This window comes from Cricetulus griseus, chromosome 3, assembly GCF_003668045.3.
Source record: "Cricetulus griseus strain 17A/GY chromosome 3, alternate assembly CriGri-PICRH-1.0, whole genome shotgun sequence".
Taxonomy (NCBI): domain Eukaryota; kingdom Metazoa; phylum Chordata; class Mammalia; order Rodentia; family Cricetidae; genus Cricetulus; species Cricetulus griseus.
In genome coordinates this window covers 66,568,962-66,588,562 of record NC_048596.1, presented here as the reverse complement: position 1 = coordinate 66,588,562, position 19,601 = coordinate 66,568,962, and the positions used below count along the sequence as shown (strand labels likewise).

Genomic DNA, 19,601 nt, shown 5'->3' with positions numbered 1-19,601 from the left:
AAGTCGACTTTGGACAATATGAATTGGAGAAGTTCCCAGTGGCCTCCATGGAAAAGCACATGGCATGTGAAAATAGTCACTAGGAAAAGTCAAGCCCCAGAAGGAAGCTGAGTCAGCAAAGCTGGCTGGATCCCTTGGCCTTCCTCCCCTGCGACTTGGACACTTAACATCCTGACATTTCCATCTCTTCCCCAAAGGACCATCGTGTCCAATGACATGAACAGGTGGTGTCTCACCAAAGCTCTATTTCCTGATCCCTCCCATATTGTGGAGAATGCCCGGGTTGTTATTTATTCCTCTCCACTAAGAAGGTTCTGCAGGAAACGGAACAGTCTGTGGACTTCACTCAGGAGACCACTTAGGCTGGGAAAACTAGAAATGTGTTTAACTGGTTCTTAACAGCTACTGTCTTGTGAGAGTATTTCCTGTATGCCCTAGAAAGGGAGGGATTTCTTCGTGAAAGTTATACACATACATATAATCATGGGGAAAATCATTGAAAAGTGCCCCCACCACCGCCCCAGCCAATGCTTAATATACAAACAGGGCAAAAGGTCACCAAATCACCAGGTCCTAGATGCTGGCTAACGATGGGTGAGAGATGAGGTTGCCAGCTGCTGGCAGTTTTAAATGCTCTGCTCCTACACACTGCTCCTGCTGTCTCAGATCAACTTGCTCTACCAGCAGTGAGCCACACTCCGTCTGGAGAGCAGGTTCCCCGCACCCCTTGTAACATGCTGCTGTGCTCCACAGGACTTCGGCTGTGCTCCTCTACCTGGCCTTGTTACACTTGTACATGAGGGCAAGATCAGGTCTTTGAGGAAGGAAGACGGGTTTCCCTTGGGCCTTTAAAGCCCAGGACATCATTTAGCCCAGAGCTTCACTGAGGATACCATATCCTGTGTTCTACACCTGATTCTACCCTGCTGCTGCAGGACTGAGTGTCATCCTTATCACTCCACCTGACACACTCCAAGGCTATCTGAGGTCTCAGTGTGGGATGAGCACAGGCCCACTTAAAAAGTGAAGTTTTAGGCAGTGGGTCCTCAGGGCACACAGGTGCTTGTTGATTTATGAAAAACATGTTTAAATGGTCATTATTAATATATATGTGAATATTGGGTCATGGAATTGGGACATAAAGGATGTCTTTGGACTTTCTTGTACCATTTCTGCTAGCTAAAACAGTGGCTTGTTTCATTTTTGTTTTTTGGGTTTTCGTTTTGTTTTGTTTTTTAAAATACTCCATTGATGAAAGATTCAGAAAAGTCTGGAACAGAGCAGTTTGTTATATAGTCTCTCCCCAGAAACTACAAAATGACTACCTCTGTGCTTGTGATAGGCATAAACAGATAAGGCATAAACATCCAAGTAAAGTAGTAGTTACTAAAATACCCAGGAAGTCCCATGGAGTCCAGTATTTCATTAAGCCTGCTCACACACCTACCTGCACAGCCTCAATATTGTGACACCAAATCCCTCTGGATGGCTGAGTTTGCAACATACTTCATTTCAGAAATATGGAAAGTGATAGAAAGAACTTAGAATATGGCACAAGAGAGTTAGTAGCCCTTCTCATCCTGGCTCTGTCACCCATCAACTATGTATCTATGAACAAACCACTCACCCATCCAGTCTCAAGTTCTTCAATCATGTTGTAACAATTCTATAACCTATGAACACACACACACACAAACACACACACACCCACATTACTACGTGAAGTGTCATTTTTTTAATCTGAAAGATATGATTAGTTAAGACTAATATTAATAATTAAGACTGGAATATAAGAAGCTTTAGTTGCCAATGGCCAGCTGTTTAAGGAAATCATTAGTGAACACGTTTCATTGTTCAGTGAATTCTGACAATGCAGAATGACACTAATATGTCTGTCTTTGTTTCTAGAATAGCACCTGAATGGCAGTAGGGCAAACCCAACCATCTTCCAGAGCCTGCAAGCAGCTGTATAGACCCCTTGGCTTCTGTCTTGTCCTCTGGACATGGCAACTGCACCACTGCATCCATATCACCAGAAACAGGTGAGGGGGCATGAAGCTACCTAGAGGAGCCAAAGAGACCCGAGACCCTTAAGTGTACTTGAAATGCAAAGTCAGATCTAAAGTGAGGACAAGAGCCTCTGGCTCTTCCCTTCTGTGGAGACAGCTTCCTTTTGGTGAACATGCTTTAATCCCCCTTACCTCTAAAATGCCCTGAATGCTTTAGTCAGATAATCACACTGGGCTGGGAAAAGCAGCTATAGGGTGTATAGTGAGATTGGGGCCCAACTTTCCCTCTACATTCCGCCAGGAGTGATAGAGCAATTCAGCAATTCAAAGTCTAGTTGCTTAAGACATTTGGACCTTTGGATGGCAAGGCTGCAAACACTGAGGGAAGTGCAGTACCTGTACGTGTGATTGGCCCTCCTGATTTGTCACCTACAGATCTGGGCTCAGACACATTATCAGGACTGAATTACCAATTGCACTAATTTCTCAGCAAAGTCCAGTCACTTGGTTAAGTGTAGGATCCCACAGTTTAGTCTAGAATTGGGAAAGAACATACTTAGAGGCAAAGTTCCAAAAGGCACAAGACTCCTGACAGTCGCTATTGAGCCTTCCTATCTAGATGTAGGGGCCAAAAGCTGGGTCAGAGAAAGGACCTCTGAAATCCGAAGCTTTGATCCAATCCACCTCATGTGGAAGGCTGACTTGAACAGGGCTACCCACTCAAGAACACGGCATGTGATGCTCACCATGTCAAGGCTGCCCTCTGGCCACAGCCTGCTGCTATTTATACACTTGGGGATTAGCCTTTTTGTCCATGAAGATGCCTTTCTCCCATTAGTGCTAATGGCAGTCAGATGGCTGAACTGAAGCCATTTCATCTCCCAGATATTCTAAAAATACACTGCAGAGAAGGAAAACATATGCACTGTTTTTATTTGGGATTGTAAAATCACAAACAGAAAGGAACTTGGGAGATCTGGTCCCTTCCTGGTAGTGACGCCAGAGTGGTTACAGGTGTGTGCAGGTTTACAGGTGGGACAATGTGTAAGGTATGCTCAGGTGCCAGTGTATTACAGGTTGCTTTTCCCATTGCTATGTCTGAATTCCTGATCAGATGTAACTTAAAGGAGGAAGGACTTGGCTCACAGTTTGAGGGTAGAGTCCAACATGGTGGGAGGGCGGAGCAGTGGGCATGACTGCTTGCTCATTTGAGCACATCAGAAAGCAGGGACAATAGAGGGAAGCAGAACTGTGGACCTCAAGACCCATCCCCAGGAGGACCCACTTCCTTCAGCTAGCTCTCACCTCCTAACCATTACATCCTCAAACAGTACTACCATCTGGGGACCAAGTGTTCTCACCCACTCAAACCTAAACCACCTGACAAACACGCCCCATTTTTCTTGGATGACTGGGGTGCTGGCATGCTCTGCCTGGTATGTTGACAAGGAATGATTCCTTCATGTTGGCTCAGATGATGATCTGTGTTCCAGAAAAGTACATGGCAGAGAAAATTTCTAAAAAAGGGAATTGTATTTTCTTAACAACTCTGTTACTCACTTGTAACAGCAAGAACAAAAGGGAAATGTTAGTCAGACATGAGAAAAATCACACTCAAAATACAAAGATGCTTCTCTAGATATACATTGAAGGAAAAGGCTGTAAGAAAAATGCTAACCAAAGGCTAATTAAGTGCTAATCAAATACTAATGTCACCATTCACCACACCCCAAATGTCACTGAAAAGTAAGGCTTAAAATGAACTTCTGCACTCAGCCCTAAATAGAATGTCTTCTTCAGAGCTCAGGGAACCCTTTTTAACAGAAGGGGGAAAGATGGTAAAAACTAGAAGAGATGGAGAACACCAAGAAAGCAAAACCCTCTAAAGCAATCTGCACAAAGCTCATATGAACCCACAGAGACTGAAGCAGTATGCACAGGGCCTACTGGTCTGTACCTGGTCCTCTACTCTTATATTATGGCTTCTAGTTTAGTGTTTTTGTGGGATTCCTGGTGTGTGAATCACTGGCTCTCTGATTCTTGTGCCTTTTCTTGGACTCTTTTCCTTCTGTTGGGTTTGTCCTGTCCAACTCTGATGTGATAGTTTTTGTTTCCTCTTATATTTTATTATATATTTCTTAAAGTAAATGAATGGATGAATGAATGAAAACCAAGCCACTAGGGTAATGATGGAACTGGCATTTATACATGCTAGGAGAGGGAAATCAGTTTTCTCCAATGGAATGACAATAGGACTATCAACTACTCCAGGACAGATCTTACATTCAGGAGTAGTTGATCATTATTTATTAATAATGAACTTCAGTTTTGGTGCTTGTTTGTGTTTGTGTGTGTGTGTGTGTGTGTGTGTGTGCTTTTATTTCATTACTTTGTTTTTTTCTGCTTGGGTGTTATTTGTTCTGTTTGGGTGTCTTGTTTTCTTGGCTTGGGGAGGTTTTGTCATATTGGATTTTTGTTAGTTTTTTTGAGAAAGAATTTAAAGTTGGGTGGGTAGGGAAGGGGAGAAGATGTGGAAGGACTTGGGGGAGGGGAAGAATATGATAAAATAGATTTCAATTTAAAAACTTTTAAATAATACAAATGTAATAAAAGAAGAAAATATGCATAACGGGTTAAAAACCATTATATCAAGAATATTCAAAGAAATTATAACCTTCTAAGTATATTCGAATAAATTATATTTTTCCTAGATTCATTCCAAAATGACACTTCCATTTTCCCGCTTAGAAAATAGAATGTTCTACTTAAAGGAGTATGTGAACTTGCTAACCCCCAATTTACTCTTTTGTGATAACCTTTTGTACTGAAATAAAATTGCATGTGTAAAAATATTTGGCCCCAAAATCTATATTACCCTATAATTTTAATGCCAACTAGTTAGACTAATCATCCCAAATATTAATGGTTCATTAAAAATAACATGAAATAAATTAAAATAAACTTCTGGTCAGCCCTGTTTTCTACAGTGTGATAAGCTTTGTATGTGGCAAGTTTGTCTGTGTTATATTGTTTCTACCTCTCTAATCTTCCATGTCACTCTTTAGGGTCCTTTTCCTATTGTTGAATTTGTAAGCAATTTGAATTTCCCAAGCACAATTTGATTCAGTGCTTGGGAAACCTCAGGCATACCTTATCTCTGCCTGCCTATAGAAGCTGTCCTCAGGGACTAGGGAACATAGAGTGGTCTGTTCAGCATCTCATCTGCTTGAAAATGGTGAAGGCATCAGAAAGATCATCCACCATCATCAAGCCAGGCTTCATCCCAGAGATACAGGAATGGTTTCTACATACATAAATCCATAAATGTAATCCACAATAGAAACAAACTGAAAGACAAAAACCACATGATCATCTCATTAGATGCTGAAAAGGCCTTTGACAAAACCCAACACCCCTTCAAGATAAAAGTCCTGGAGAAACTAGGGATACAAGGGATACACCTCAGCATATTAAAGGCAGTTTATAGCAATCCCATAGCCAACATCAACCTAAATGGAGAAAAACTAAAGCGATTCCATAGCAAGGTTTTCTACTCTCTCCTTATATCTATCTCAAGATCCAGTTCTATCACTCCTGGGTATATACCCAAAGGATGCTTCATCCTGCCACAAAGACATTGCTCAACCATGCTTATTGCTGTTTTATCATAATAGCCAGAAACTGGAAATACCTGAGATGTCCCTTAACATATAAATGGATAAAGAAAATGTGGTACATTTACACAATGGACTATTACCCAGCCATTAAAAAAATTGCATCATGAAATTTGCAGGTAAATGGATAGAACTAGAAAAAAAGTAATCCCGAGTGAGGTAGCCAAGACCCAGAAAGACAAATATAGTATGTAATCACTTATATGTAGATATTAGCTGTTAAGTCAATGATAAGTTGTAGAACCACAGAGGTTAGGTATAAAGTAAGGGACTGGGGGTACATATAGATCTTGTTAGGAAAGAGGAGTAAATATATAGCAATGGATGGAAGGAGTAGGGCATGGAGGATCAAGTTGGGAAGGGGATCAGAGAGGAAATATGGGGGAGAGACAGCTAAAAATTAAGGGCTATTTGAGGGGTAGTATGGAAACCCAATATAGTAGAAGCTTTCTAAAATATATACAGATACAAAGGCGATCTAAATGAAATCACCAAATAATGGGGGAGACAGAGCCCCAACAAGACATCTCTTGTCACTAAATGGAGCTTCCAGTTCCAGGATTGGCTTACATCTGATTGAGTTGTTAGCTAAAGGGGTCCCGTAGAAATCCCCAAACAACCCAAGCTGTTGCCAAGGCTACAGGTTGCTCTCTATAAGCTGATGGCAAGGCCTCAATGCTGAAGACAACATTTATAGAACTTATTGAACATATAGACGGTGAGCAAGTGCCTACACAGAACCTTAAAGCCTATGTTTTCATGTCTGGTACAAGAAGGTACTCAATACCCTACTGAAAGAGAAGGAAAGGTAAGCACTACATCAGTCACAAAGGCTTTGATCTACAGTGGTGTCCTGCCTGCAAGATATGCCAGAGCAATGGTGACATAAAACTGTGAGAGTAACCAAGCAATATCTGATTTGACTTAAGGCCCACTCTGAAGGGACCGGCTACCCATTTCGGCAGACATAACAGCTTGTCTGACCTTGTCTTAGTCACTAAGGTCAGATGCCTACTCCTGTCGGCAGCCATAACAGCTGAACACATGCTTGTTTGACCTTGTCCTAGTCACTAGAAAGTCAGATCCCTGCCTCGTGGCAAGGAACCAATCAGAAATTAGCTGGTGGTGCTATGCTTTAGGGCGCTGGGTGTGCTTTACGGACAAGTGCACAGCAATGACGCACAGAGCATAGCAACCACCCAGGGAGGGCCTATGGGCCATAACAACCAGTTGACCAATCAACACAGGGTAAGCCCTCCAAGCCTGGAGGCACACCAATCATGAGCCTGTATGTACCCCTAGACACTCCCCTTACACTGCCCTATGAGATCTCTCGGCAGCCAGTTCAACCTGTCTTTTGTGAGCCGTCCGCCATGGCAGGTGGGTGAAAGACCCGAGCTAACGTGGGGTTAGCTCATTAAAAAAACAATAAAGCCTCATGCAGTTTGCAGCAAGCTCTCGTATCTGCCTGGTGATTGGGGTGACTGCGGTCGTGGCCTGGGACCCTGGATACCTGAGTTATCCGGGGATCTATCACACTCTATGAAATAAAACTCATATCCAACACTGCTTAGGTGACCAAGAACCAGAGGCTAGATAGTCCCAGGACCTATAGTAAAACCAAATACCATTTTTCTAAAAAGAAAAAGAAAAAAAGTGACTCCTAGACTCCTAATGACATTCTGCTATACTCATAGATCAGTACCCCTCTCAGCTGTCAAGAGAAGCTTCTTATTGTAGCAGATGGGAACCAATACAGAGACCCACAACCAGACAAAGAGTGAGACATGCAGGCTCTTGGAACACTCAGCCCTAAATGGAATGCCTATCAAATTCCTCCCCTCAGTAACTCCACAAAAGAAGCAGCAGAAACAGTGTAAGAGCCAAAGTAGATGGTGGGCACCAGGAGAACAAAGACCTCTAAGTCAATATAAGCAAAGCTCATAATAGCTCACAGCATGTACAAGGCCTGCATGGGTCTGCACCAGGTCCTCTGTGCATATATTTTAGCTTCCAGTTTAGTGTTTTGTATGAGTGTGCCAACAAGTGGGTGTCTGATTCTCGTGTCTTCTCTTAGGTTCTTTTCCTTCTGTCTGTCTCATCCAACTCTGATGTGATAGTTTGTGTTTTATCTTATAATTTATTCTGTTGTATTTTTATTATTAACCCTTAGAAGTGTATTTGTTTTCTAAAGAGAGACAGAAAGGGAATGGATCTGGATGGCAGGGGAGACAGGGAGGGAGTGCGAGTAGGAGAGGGAGGGGAAGCTGTAATCAGGATGTAATTTGTGAGGAAAAATTCTATTTTCAATAAAAAGGAAAAAAGGGTTGGGAACTTCAGCAGACGGGGGAGGGGTTAATTTTAAGTCCCCTGAACCCTGTGACATCAAGTACTCTTTCTGAACTGTATGTAACAGCATGTGGCATTTTAGAAATTCACACATTTCTAAAGGGAGACTTTCTAGAAAACTTTGCTGGCAGATGTCATGCAACCCAAGAGAGTAACTGGATCAGAATGGGAATAATATCTGAACGAAGCTATGATAACTAAATAGATACACTTCATTCATTATTTGTGTAGCATGCGTCTGCACAGGAGTGCGCATTCATGTAGAGGCCAGAGGTCAACCAGAGATCATCTTATTTCTTTTAATGTGCACATGTGTGTTTGGGTGCTTGCATACATCCAAAAAGGGTATCCTGTTCCTGGAGAGCTGGAGTTCCAGGCAGTTTTGAACTACCCTATGTGGTTGCTGGGAGCTGAACTCTAGACTTCTGCATGAGCAGCAAGTACTCTTAACTTCTGAGTCATTTCATCATCTCTCCAGCTCCCATCTTGCTTTTCTTTTGTCTTTTTCAACACAATGCCCCTTGCTGGGACCCAGGACTGTGGCTTGCAGATGCAGCCAGGCTGACTAGCCAGCAAGCTGGGAGATCTGCCTACCTCTGCCTCCCTAGCCGTGGGATGAGAAGCACACACCACCGTGCTTGGTTTATTTTTCACATGGGCACGAGAGAGCAAATGCAGTTTCTCCTGACCATGAGGCAGACATGTCACTGGCTGAGCTATCTCCTCAAGCTAAATAAGCCTTTTAAAAAGCCACACAGTTAGGCGCATGTTTAGCAGTTTCTGAACCAGGCACACAGCTGGGATCCATGCAGCAGCAAACTGAAAGCATCTCCTGCTCAGCAGGTGAGGCTTGGGGAACTATACTGCTTGCACTTGGCATTCTAGGCCTTGTGAGTTTTCTGACTTGCACGCTAATTTCTTTGGTTGAAGAACTAATTCAAGTCAGCTGCAGAGACTCCAGGTTGTGAGCTTTGCCGTTTCATAATGTAATTAACGATTCACATTCAATTACATCATGTTAAAATCCTTTCTCAATCCTTTCTCTGTTAATCCAGGACCCAGGACCTCCTGTGCAGACTGGATCAATGCTCAGGAGGGAAGTGGAAAGCTTGTTTGCAAGCACCAGTTGGAAAACACATGCATGATTTTGGATTTGACATCATGGGATATATTTTTTGTAAGGGAAAACTAAAACTGGAGGAATACAAGGGGATTGAACATTAACATTCACCCTGTAAACACAAGCTTCAAGCCAGGGGGATGCAGGTACCTTAATCTCTCCTTGGCCCTGCAGGGGAATCAGAGTGAGACCTGAAATGATTACTTGGTTGGTGTAATGCATCCCCTTCTACCTCCTGTCCAGGTTCAATCCTAAACTACTTGTCCTTGTTTCAAAGCGATCAAGTCCCATGGGACCCAAGGACTTGTTCTGTTTGCTGCATTTTCATCAACTATGTGTGGAACTTCCACCCCCTAAGGTGACTGTTTGTGATTCTTGTTGCAACTGGTTGCTGGTAGTTAGCGGTGGGTGTTCTTCCTCTCCCTGTGTGCAGGGCAGAACCAAGAAAGTCACCCATTTACAACTGCATCACCAAGTGTGGTAACTCATTTGTAGTCTGTATTCAAGAGAACTGTAAAATGTGTTATTTTTGTGTGCCAGGTTTCCTCTCGCTTGTGTCAATTTCCTCTGAATACATCATTATTTTGAAAGATCAAAACCACCTCAATTCTTCAAGTCAAAGAAACTAGACCAAATTAAGGGAAGTGTAAAATACAAGTTCAAGGTTGTTCAGGGGTCACTGTAGAAGGGCTTAATTGGTATAGGCTAACCACCGGGGTCTCTGGGGTCATCAAAGAATTGACACACTAAAGACTCATTTTCTAGGGGAGAAAACTATATCAGTCAGGTGGCTGAAAGGGATGTGGGACACGAGGCAATTTCCAAAGTAGGAAATATACACAGCCAACAGTCAGAAAATTTAACCCTATTTATGATTTGAAATTATATAAAAGATGCCATTTTTGTCAATCAAATTAGCAAAAATAAAAGTATGCATGTACATACATTCAATAATATATGAATATATATAATATGTATATTCAATTCCAAAGAAATTATAAGGAGACAAATCCAAGGTCAGTATGTAGCTGCAGTGTCTTACCAAGTGTTGGGAAGTTCAAACTTGCCTTCTGACTGTTTGTAACTGAACCAGATTAACCTTGAGGTTGCTCCTTGATTAAATTTGTCCAGGCACCACACTTTGAAGTACATTTCTAAGCCTCAACAAAAGCAACTAATAAAATCAAAAGTCTTAGCAATGCTCAAGCAATTTACCCCCAAATTCTCCAACCAGGAATGCCTACTTAAGAACATGAGTGGAAATGTGGCCAAAGTTTCACAGGTGGATATAATTTGAATATTATTTTAAATGCTGAGAAAACAGTAATCAAGCTGAATTCCCAACATCACAGATATAGTTATGGAGTATATATGGGCATATCAGGTGAAAATTAGATAGCTATGGAAATTTGAATGAGAAATGCCCCCCATAGGCTCCTGTGTTTGAACCCTTGGTCCCTACTAGGTGGTGCTCTTTGGGAGGTGGTGAAACCCTTGGGAAATGGAGCCTCACTGGAGAAAGTATGTGATTGGGGTTAGGCTTTGAGGATTTATAGTCTCATTCTACTTCCTGTTCATCTGGGCTGCATGCTTGCAGTTGAGGATTTTCAGCTCTTAGCTATCCATTTCGATGCCATACTTCCCCCGCCATGATGGGCTCTATTCCTCTGAGACTGTAAACCAAAATTAACCGTTTCTGCAAAAAGTTTCTTTGGTCATGGTATTTTATCATAGCAACAGAAAAGTAGCTAATACACTAGCTATTTCACATGGTTACAGAGAACTTTGAATAGCAATGGAAGCACATTACCCTGATTTCTGGTTTCATAAAAAATGGAACATTAGAAAAGCCCTAACAACCTTACCAAAATAGCCCTGAGACAGGGGACAGCCCTGGGTATAGACAGAGGACAGCACTGGGTATAGACAGAAGACAGCCCTGGGTGTAGATAAAGGAAAGCCATGGGTAGTGGTCTGTTCTCCCAAAGCCACACGTTGAAACCCTAATCCCAGTCTGGTGATATTAAAAGGTAGAATTTGCCCAAATGTGAGCTGAACAAAGCATGGCAAACTGGATAGGGAAAAGCCCACAAGACCTCAACCATATACAAAGAACTGTAGGTAACTGAGGAAAACTGGGAGTGGAGAGGTGGTCCTCCCTAGGGAAGAGCACATGGTAGTTGTTCTGTGTCAAAAACAGTCAGCCCCCAAAATATACATACAAGTAACATTATATAGACAGAATGAGTTATATTTAGGAATATATGTATGTACAAATACATATATGCATACAATAACAACTGGTGAAAAAGGAGGCTATGAATTTGAAGGTTTGAAGGGGTATATGGGAAGGTTTGGAGGGAGGAAATGGAAGGGGGAAATGTTAAAGGATAATCTCAAAAATTAAAATTAAAAAATAAATTACATCATGAGGGTAGAAGCTCCATGAATGGTATTAGCAACCTTAAAAGAGGTCCCAGTGATGTGAGGCTACAATAAGAAATGAAAGTCTATAACCAGAAAGGGGCTCTCATCAGAACCCAACCTGATAGCCCCCTTGATCTTGCAGGGTCAGCTTCCTGAACTGTAGATAGTAAGTGCCTGTTGTCTTTCCTACTCAATTGCAACAGCATGAACAGATTAAAATATACCATTCAAGTCAATGTATATAAATGAAGTCATGTTAATTTGTGTGGGGAGGTATGTGGATTTAGTGCTTGTCTGGGGGTATGCATATGTGTGGGTGCATTCACTCGCATAGGTGCCTGTGGAGGTCAGAGGTTAACTCAAGATGTCTTCCTTGACTGCTTCTCTGCCTATTTTTTTTTTCATGTGTGTGTGTTGGTGTGGGGGGGTCTGGGCCTGTCACCAATCTTGGAGCCCATCATTTTGGCTAGACTGGCTGGACAGTGAGCCTCCAGGTCCACCTGCGTCAGTCTCCCAGCACTGGGTTTCAGGAGCATACCATCACGTCCAGATTTTTTGTGGGTGCTGGGGATCTGAACTCAAGTCTTCATGTTTATAAAATAAGCACTTTACCACTGAGCCATCTCTCCAGCTCCAGATTTAACTTTTTTGTTATAACTTTTAAAGAAACAGATGGCCAGTGTTACAGATTTCTAGTGAAAAAAGTACATGAGTATAATATTATTTCTTGCAATGTGGTAGAATGGGTAACCCAAGACTCAAATGCTATGAAGAAACTAGGACCTTGGAAATATGCATGAATACATATCTTAAATACAGTACTTAGCTTTTAATAAAACTCTGCACAGCTTTAAAAAAATCCTAGCAAATAAACCTAGGTACTGTGAAGGCTACTTCTGACTTTATCTATAACCTGGAACTTAAGGCCAAACAGTAGATGGAGAAAAAAAACCCAGGACTTGGAAACTTGAGCAAGCTCTGCATAAAATGCCATTGCCATCCATAAGCACAAGCTTGTTCCTGTCAGGCAAGGGCCAGCCCCCCCCCCACAATGTGCTTAGTATGAAAAAGCATTCATAGACGATAAAGTGAACATGAGGGTCTACTCTGGAGGAAATTACCCTCACCCCAGGAATTTCCAATGAACATGAACTTATAATCACAGCGTGTGTGTGTGTGTGTGTGTGTGTGTGTGTGTGTGTGTGTGTGTGTGTGTGTACACTTGTATGTATAATAAGAACTTCTGACTTGGATTCACATTCATATTCACATATATATCTGATATTAATAATAACATACCGGATAAAAATTAATATGCTTAAAGGCATATAAAAGAGTTCATTAAAGTTACAAGTAAGGAACAAGAGTCTATGAAAACAACCAAGCTGATTTCAAAAGAGCTGAAAGTTCTAGGAATGAAAAGTACCTTAAGTAGAATTTAAAAAATCATACAATTTTTGAAACTGCTAAGAGTAAAATAGTCGAGTAAATATAAAACTGTAATTTTACTGAACACAGAGTGTCAGAAGTAGACAATGTAAAAGACAGGTTAGAAGAAAACAGCATAGGAGTCCACAGAAAACACATCTAATTAGAACCTGAAAAGAGGCAATAGAGGAAATGAAGGAGGAAATAAGCATCTGAGAAATTTTCACAACAAATACAACAGCCATCAGGTCCATGAAACAAATCAGGAGCATCAACAAAGATGGGGAGGAAAGACTGTAAGAGTCAGAGCAGATAGAGGACACCAGGAGAACATGGCCCATTGAATCAACTAGGCAGGACCCACATGGGCTCACAGCCTGCATGGGTCTGAAACCAGGTCCTCTGGGTATGTGTTATGGCTGTTAACTTGGTGTTTCTGTGGGACTCCTAACAATGAGAGTGGATGTGTTTCTGACTCCTTTGTCAGCTCTTGAGACTCTTTTCCTCCTATTGGGTTGCGTTGTCCAGACTCAATATGAAGGCTTTTGCCTTATCTTAATTGTGTCTTATTTTGTACTGATTGGCTGGCATATCTTAGAGACCTGCTTTTTTTTTTTTTTTTTTCTGAAGAGGAAATGGAGGGGGAGAAGGGAGGTGAGGGGAGAGCTGGGAGGAATGGGGAAGGGGAAACTGTGGTTGAGTTGTATTGTATGAGAGAAGTTATTTTCAATTAAAAAATTAAATAAAAAAGAAGACACCTATATTTAAATCCACCATGAAGTATAATATAGTGCAGAGACTTCTTCAGTGTAGCCCAGAGGAAAAGCATAAAGGTTATGATAGCTACATTACAGCTACCTTTTCCATGGCAATGGGTGAAGCCAAACACACAAAGAATAAAATCTCCAAGCACTAAGCATAAATCACCATCTGTACAGGGTGGTAGCCCTCATCAAGTCTTTCAATATTATGGATTATACACATCTTCTCTCAGCCTCATGCCAGTCTCAAACAGTTTAACATCAAAGTTCTCCCATGCATGCTTTAGGAAGGTAAAAATGGATCTGACATGCACAGTGGAAAGGAAGCAAAGATGATGGTAAACAGGGCAGACATTGCATAAAAGTCATGGTCAGTCTGTTAGCATCAGAAACAGAAGCAGATGGACCTGTTGGGCAAGAGCTGTGCTGTATCCTCTGGATGGAAGTAGACTATCCCAGGATGCCAAATTGTTGGGAAGATGAGTGAAAATACCCATTAATCTTTGACTTCCTTATATTCATGTGATACAATTTCCACGTGGTCACTGAAATAGTAGAAAATAAAAAGAACAGTCTCTTCAACAAGCAGAGATGAAAAGCAGAATGAGAAAAAAAAATGACCTAATATATGACCATGAAAGAGATAAAAAGACAGAGGTGAGAAACCTAGAAAACTTAAATCATGTGACAGATACATGGTCACAAGTCAATAACTCAGTGTTCTCATCTTTCTGTTTAAATATTTTGGAATGGCTTATAACGCTTTGAGAAAAAAGTACCGGACACAGTCTTGCTCTCTCTGTGTCTTATCATAAAGACACAACTAAAATAAAGTGATACTCAAGAAAGCCTATGCAGAAATACTTTGAACATCAAGCATCAAAGAGATATATCATTTTGAGAAGTTGGGATTCTGAAATATTTGCAAATGCATATTTAGACATTTGGGGAGGTAAGACCCAAGTCTAAACAGGAGATTCACTTGTTTCACATATAGGTCATATACGTAGCTCAAAGGTAATTTTAAACAGCATTTTAAATATTTTTTCATACAAAGTTTCTACAGTGAAGAATTTTCCTCTTGTGTTGTATAAATGTTCAAGTATATTTAAGCTGTGACACATTTTAGATTTTGGATTAGAGACGCTCAACCAAGTAGAAAACTGGCAAATAGAAAATATCAATAGACTAAAAACATGGATCTTGGGGGAAATAAAAATAGTAGAGTGGAAAATGTCTCGGTAGACTGATAGAAAGGAAAGATAAACCAATATTATGTGAGATGAACCAAGGACATCACCAGAGACCAATACTTTATGTGATTTGCACAAATGACTTGGATGAAATAGCAGGTTCTCTCAAGACACAAATTCCCAAAACAGGCTTACAAAGTAGAACCCCTGGCTAATGAAGAAAAGATCTCAATTGAGGAAATGCCCCCACCTGATTTGCAAGGCAAGACTGTAGTGTGTTTTCTTGATTGATGATTGACACAGCAGGGCCCAGCTCACTGTGGTGGTTCCATCACTGGGCTGATGGTCTTGGATGCTATAAGACAGGCTCAGCAAGCCATGAGAACCAAACCAATAAACAGTGTTCCTTCATGGATTCTGCTCCAGTTCCTGCCTTGAATGTCTGCCCTGACTTCCTTTCATGATGGACTTAAGCTGTAAGATGAAATAAATCTTTCATCTCCAAGTTGCTTTGGGTCATGATGTTTTATCACAGCAATAGAAACCTAAGACACAATGCAAGTGAAGAAAAAACTGAATTTGTAATGAAAACCTTCCCTCATACTGAAGTTTAGGCCAAGGGAGCTTCTCTGGTGAGTCCAATCTAACATTCAGAGGCAGAGAAGGAGAGAATAGCTTCCAATTCTGATGTTTCCATGATACCTAAGCCAGAAATACCTCATAAACAAACACACTAGTGTCACACAAAATACATCCTCAAATATTATCAAATGGAATTTAGCAATATTATTTTTTATGGTGTAATATATCATGACCAAATAGCAATCCCAAGTTAGCATGAAAATCAATGTAGTTCCTCAGGGTTATAAAATAAAGAAGAAAAGTCCTGTTCTTATGCAAATAAGGGCATAAAAAACTTGTGAATACTCAAATGTCCAGGCAAAACAAGAATTCTCATCAAATTAGCAATAGGAATGAAAAACACAGACTGAATAAAAACTGGACAAGGGATTTGAATAGGCATTTCTCCAAAGATCTACAAATGGTCAACAGGCACACACACACAAAATATGCAATCACTAGAGAACCATTAGGGAACTGTAAATCAAAACCACAATGAGATAGCACTTCATACTAATTAGAATGGATATTTAGAGTAAACACAGAACAAGTATGGTGAGGGCGTACAGAAATGAGGACCTTTGTGCTTTGCCAGCAGTAATGGCAAGTAGTGCAGTTGCCATGGAAACAGTATGACAGTTCTTCAAAACTTACAAATAGAATTGACATATAACTCAGCAATTTCCCTTATTGGCACATACCTCCAAACAGTGAAAGCAAGGCATCCAAGTAGTATTTGTATGCTCATGTTCATGGAAGCATTAATCAAAACACACTAAAGACTAAAGGTAAACATAATCCAAGTATCCATCATAATATGGGCAGACACAATAGGGCGTATTTATGTAAGGGGATGTTATTCTGTTTCAACAAAGGAGACTGACAGATGTTACATTATGGATAAAACTGAAAGATATTGTTCGAAGGTAAAATGAACCATTTGCAAAAGGACAGACGCTATATGATTCCACTCATCTGAGGCCCCAGAGCAGTTAATTCAGAGACAGAAAGTAGATTCTGGTTACCAGGGGATGGGGTGTCAGTTTTAATGGAGACAGAGTTTTTATTTATAAGATGAACAAAATTCTTGAGATTGGTCAGTTGCCAAACATCATTAATTTGCTCAATGCCATGAAACTGATCCACTTAAAAACTAGTAAAAATTCTCACAATAAAGAGGGAAATATAAATGGTCTTTTATAAAGATGGAATCTTCATTTTAAAAGTCATTACACTTAACAAGGAATAAGAGAAAGATGCTGTCTCTTAGTGCCTCTCTTTACATGCTGCTGGCAATGGTGCCTAGTGCAATAAGGCAAGAAAAACAAAGTCATGTATAGAAGATGGCATTCTATAGCCTTTCCCCATCTCTTGTCTCCTATATTCTTTTCACTCCCCATTTTGCAACATTGCCTGAGCTTTAGACGAGGAGAACAAATAAATGTCTTGTTTGGATCTAGGCCCTCACGTATGAAATTGTCAAAGAACAAGTATATTTAATAGAAGAATGTGTGAAATTCTTATGTGGTAAGAGCTTTTTAAGAGAAACTTAGCATTAAAGCTCATTCTATAGTAATCAATTGTGTACTATTGAGAAATGGTTTAAAATTAATATAATTAACTAGTAGTAACACTCAGAATATGAAGGAAGGAAAGATCTATTTTATCTACACTGAAAACTTCTAAAAACACTGGTGAGAGACATTAAGGAAAAATGCAAGGAAACCAGACCCTATATAATGGAAGACCAAAGATTTGCTTCCATTAATATGGATATGAATATTTACCCATAGGTCTGAGAGTGGTAAAACACTATCAAAGATTATATGTCTTTGATAGGTGACAAATATTTAGTATCTCTGTGTCACTGCTTTTAACTGTATACAAAAGTTCTGTGACTTTTAAAAATGTTCCATGTTTTTCATTTCTAGAAGGATATTTTAGTTTCTGAAATTAGTCTGGATAATTTGTATACTCTTGTTCCTCATTCATAATTTTATATGCCTTTAAACACACTGTTTATCTCATAATCTTTTATCTTTTATCAGTCTACCTACATATATATATATATATATATATATATATATATATCTGTAAGTAAACAATGTCTCTAAACAGTATATGAGAGTACAGAATTAGATTGGGAGGTTTCCTTAAATGTTTGACCAGGTCTGATGGAACTTTGGCTGACTCCTACAGTGACTAGATCTGTCCACACCACTGGGGCACACTAAGAATAGCCAAAAGGATTCCTCCATCTTTCCCATACATGAACCGGAGTATTTGTGACTCACACACTATTTGTCCTGCATGAAATTCCTACAAGGAAACACCTGTGTAAGCTAGGGAAATCCTTGCATAAACAAGAATTCCATGCAGGCGTGGTACTGCCAACCAGTTCTGAAACAACAGATTTCTCATCAATGGTCCCCACAGATAAGTGGCATACAGCCTCTAGGAAAAATAGATTCCTGTCTTATACCACACAGGAAATTCATGTGGAAGGAGTAGAGATTCAAATAAAGAGATGGATGTGGGCCAGGGAAACCTTTTTGAGCCTGTTTGGGAAAAGATAAAAGGTAGGTGGTTAAAGCAACAAAGAATCTGAATGTGGAAAATTACCAGAAGCAGACATGATGACTAAAGGCAAGATGGCATCCTGGGAGAAATCCTGGAACAGAAAAGGAATGTTAGTGAGGATTCCAGGAACCCAAGCATCGCTTGCCACTTAGCTAACACTATCGACAGGACCAGCCTTGAGGTCTCAAGTTTAGATCTGTGATTTTTTTCCACAGGGGGCAGTTTCATTCCCTGGGCATACATGACGAATGCCCCAGTATCTAGGTTGAGACGCCGCTAGCCAGGTATACTGTGGGTGAGTGAAGAAGATGAGCCCAAAGGAGTTAGAAGCTTGTCAAGGCTTCTTGAAAACCTCTCTTGCTATCTTGTGACTCTTTGCTCATCTGAAATTATTTAAAAATTGGGAGTTTTAACAGCTACAAACTTTCATCACGAATCATCATGAATGTGTGTAGAGTGCTGTGAAGGCAATGTGTGATGCTTGAGGATGCTTAGTGAAGTTGGAGTTCAGGTGGAGACAGCACGGCGCTGTACTATCAGAATCTGTGCTCAGGAACCTTATAGTTAGTTATGCCTATCTTCTCACCAAAGTCCTAGAAATCTTGCTAAGAAAACCACATGAAATGTCCATATTTCTTTCTAAGGACATGTATCTGAAACGGTTCTAAAATTAATCTAAAACTGTTCTAAAAGTTTTAAATAAAAATAATCTAACAATAAGATTTTTGGTTTTCAAGGTTAAGTAAATTCATACAGTAGAAGGCTTTGTAATAATTAGGTATTTAACAGGGAATCATGTACAGCATAAGTAGATGATACATGTGTATGATCTCATTTTTGTTTAAAAAAAGAAATAAAAAAAGAAAAGGAAAGAAAGTATTATGTCGAGGGAAAACAAAAGTTTGGTGTTAACAAGAGAATTCATGGAAATTGTGGAGAGACTTACTGAGTAGCATGGTGAAAGTTAACTTTCATGTTTCTATTTTTACTTCAATTTTAATTTTTACTATGCATGCTTTACTTTTTTCAATAAGAAATAAAAAGGTAAAAGGAAAAAAAAAGAGAGAGGATCTATTTCATCTAAACTACTCTCTAAGCATCAGTTTCACAGAATGTTAAGCCTGGAAGAAACCAGAGCCATAACCAAAGCAAGTTTTAAAGATGCTCAAACTGGGCTTGGACTCAGTAAATCAGGTCAGAATAATGCCTTCCTCATACCCAGTGACCTCCAAAGGTACTGAATTGTGACATTCCATGCATTTGGAGGGCCACCTCTCTGAATCCCATGGCTGGTATCTACTGCTCTATCATTTACAGTTCCCAGGGCTATAATTTCTGCACTGAAGTGTCCCACTTGGTCTTATATGCACAAGAGCATTCATGTTGACCTATGAGTGTCAGGGAAAATCACGTGCTTGCCATTTTTATGGGCCATTCGA

At 40.3% G+C, this 19,601-nt stretch overlaps 1 protein-coding gene across 3 annotated transcripts in view; it reads right to left on the bottom strand.

Annotated features, from left to right (window-relative positions):
• LOC100768118 ((E2-independent) E3 ubiquitin-conjugating enzyme FATS) overlaps nucleotides 1–19,601 on the bottom strand; it is a 79,455-nt gene that overhangs the window by 35,497 nt on the left and 24,357 nt on the right. The gene's annotated exons all lie outside the window — the stretch shown is intronic.